Here is a 3,077-nt window from a genome sequence, read left to right as displayed (position 1 = left end):
AATACCCGCCCCCCCCCATAATTTTCTTTACTCTGAAATCTACTTTGTCTAATATTAATATATCTAGTCCTGTTACCCTTTGATTCATGTTTTCATGATACATCTTTTTCCACCCATTCATTTTCAACTTGCCAAAATCATATTTGAAGGGAGCTTCTTGAAGACAGCATGTAGCTGAATCATGGTTTTTAATCTATTTTTCCAATCCATCTTTTTAAATGCTCTGTTTAGACTGTTTACATTAATGTATATTTATTTATATACTAAGACAATTCTGCTATTTCATTGCTTTTTTTGTCATCTCTTTTTTCATGTATTTTTCTTGCCTTCCTGTAGGTTACAGGAATACTATTTATTTGTTTGTTTACTTTTGGCTGCACCATGCAGTATGCAGAACTTCCCCGATCAGGGATCAAACCCCACAACCTCTGCAGTAGAAGCATGGAGTCTTAACCACTGGACCACCAGAGAGTCCTGACATGACCACATTGTAGAATTTTATTTGTATTTATCTATAGTATTTTTGAGTATATCTCTTTGTACACCTTTTTTTTGGTGGCTGCTCTAAGTATATATTATATATAACTAATTTATCATTGGTTCCTGATGTCATCATTTTAGCAGTTCAAGTGATGTAGAAAAACCTTGCCTCCCTTTATCTCCTTTTCACTTTCCCCTATTTATAATATAAATATAAATAGAAAGAATGGAGAGATAAAAGTAGACTTGGAGTAACTTGGCTATGAAAAGCAAAGGTTAAAGGCAAGTGCTGGGTAGGGTGGAGCTAAAGGGATTGTTTTATTAGATTGGTTGAATTCTTCTCTGAAGTTTGGCCATCTCCCCTCACCTCCCTGAGCCTGACTTGTTTTTTTTTTTGGCCATGCCATACAGCTTGGGGAATCTCAGTTTCCAAACCAGGGACTGAACCCAGGCCATGACAGTGAAAGCCCAGAATCCTAACTACCAGGCCACTAGGAAATTTCCTAGATTGGTTGAATTTTAAAAGGAGAAAGACCTCTGACTGGTTGAATTTTAAAAACCTGAACACAGCCTAACAGCTAAGAGAAGAAGGCTGTACTAGAGCAGTTGGGAAGTAAAGGAGAAATGTAGGAAAACAGAGCAAGCTTTTTTAAAAAGCGGGAAGGAGAACAGATTCATAGTACAAGTGACTCAAGCTAAGAAAAGGGACACCACTTACACTGAGATAGAAAAGCTAGAAGAAAAGATAGCGCTTGGGGCAAAAAAGTTTGTATGAGAGGTTGGGAGTAAAGGGAGGTCTCATTATTTCTGATGGCCTCTTTTTGTAACTAAGAAAACAAAAAAACTCATCTGCTTAGACTGTGGGAGAAAGTAATGGAGGGGATGCGGATGGGGACTGCTGAAGAAGGCTCAGATTTAGCCTTTGACAGCAAAGTGAGAGAAGCAGCAAATAAAAGAAAATATCATTCAAAATTAGCATTTAAAGCTTTGGCTGAGGACTTCCCTGGTGGTCCAGAGAAGGTGGCACGAATGGTAAAGAACCCACCTATCGATGCAGGAGACATAAGAGACACAGATTTGTTCCCTGAGTCAGGAAGATCCCCTGGAGGAGGGCATGGCAACCCACTCCAGTATTCTTGCCTGGAGAATCCCATGGACAGAAGAGCCTGGTGGGCTACAGTCCATAGGGTTGCACAGAGTCAGACACAACTGAAGCGACTTAGCACGCGCACACACCAGTGGCTACGAGTCCCCCTTCCAGTGTAGGGGACATGGGTTTGATCCTGGAGTTGGGGAACTAAGACCCCACATGCCACAGGGCAACTAAGCCCACACCCATGTTTCACAACAAGAGAAACAACTATGGAAGCCCAATCACAGCAATGAAGAGTCCATGTGCAGCTCGGCCAAAAAAAAAAAAAAGCTCTGGCTCATTTTGAAAACATACAGTTGTGTTAACAATTTCCAGATTTCCCCCCTCAGTTGTACCTTCTATCCTAAATATAGAAACAGAAATGACTGAAGATTAAACTGACCTAGGACTAGATTTTATAGGGGCATTGTAAAAGAAAGACAGAGACAAGAGAGATACTTAAGCAAATTCCCTATTAAGTATATAAGCAAAAAATTATAAATCCCTTGTCAATAAAGCTTTATGTCAGAGAAATGCCTACAAAAAAGTGCTGTAGACTTTTTTCCCATATAACCAAAGTGTTTCTTTTTCACAAAAACTTGTATTGTGAGGTTTGATTTTGGCTTGGAACTTAAAAAAATGTGAAAAGTAATAGTTTCATATACTTAATCTCTGCCCTCTATTCAGGTTTGTCACTGTGCCTCTTAAATACAATATACAGAACAGAGTCCAATGCTTGAACTATTTTCTGGCTATAGATAAAGACAGTGGGATTTTAAGCTTCTGCAGAAAAAGTTATGTGATGATCCATAACTCAAACACTCAGCTCTTCTTTAGTTTTTAGCAATTTCTGCCTACAATCTTATCATTGGTTTACTCAAGTAGATATTGGGTTCTCAGCACTTTTATATCACAAAGGGAATCTAGAATGACATATTGAGAGTATGTTTTAAGATCAATTTTAATTCACAATATGCTTATTCCCAAATTTGAAAAACTGAGAAGGCTGGGTTTAATTTTTAGTAATAAAAGCATTACTTCTGGGAGTATAGCACCTGCCCTAATTGTTCTGAGATGTGGTGTCAGTAATATTGAGTGAAACAAGATAAATATATCAGAGGAATTATATAAAAGTTATATTTACTCTATAATACCCCCTACCCCAGAATATAAACACCAAAAGGACAGGGATTTTCATTGTCTCTCATCATCAGAAAAGGGTTCAGCACACTGTAAGCACTGATTAAATACTTGGTGACTGGATCGATGGGTGGTATTGAAGGCCCCCATGGAGCTTAGTGAAGTGAAGTCACTCAGTTGTGTCTGACTCTTTGTGACCCCATGGACTGTAGCCTATCAGGCTCCTCCATCCATGGAATTTTCCAGACAAGAGTACTGCGGCGGGTTGCCATTTCCTTCTCCAGGGGATCTTCCCAACCCAGGGATTGAACCTGGTCTCCTGCAA

General features: G+C 39.1%; 1 protein-coding gene across 1 annotated transcript in view; it reads right to left on the bottom strand.

Annotated features, from left to right (window-relative positions):
• Window positions 1–3,077, bottom strand: part of ANKRD13C (ankyrin repeat domain 13C) — a 94,037-nt gene that overhangs the window by 6,402 nt on the left and 84,558 nt on the right. The gene's annotated exons all lie outside the window — the stretch shown is intronic.

The sequence above is a fragment of the Bison bison genome, unplaced genomic scaffold (assembly GCF_000754665.1).
Source record: "Bison bison bison isolate TAMUID 2011002044 unplaced genomic scaffold, Bison_UMD1.0 scf7180017864271, whole genome shotgun sequence".
In the NCBI taxonomy this organism is placed as follows: Eukaryota; Metazoa; Chordata; class Mammalia; order Artiodactyla; family Bovidae; genus Bison; species Bison bison.
The sequence above is the reverse complement of the archived record's forward strand: the minus strand, read 5'-3'. Positions and strand labels throughout refer to the sequence as shown.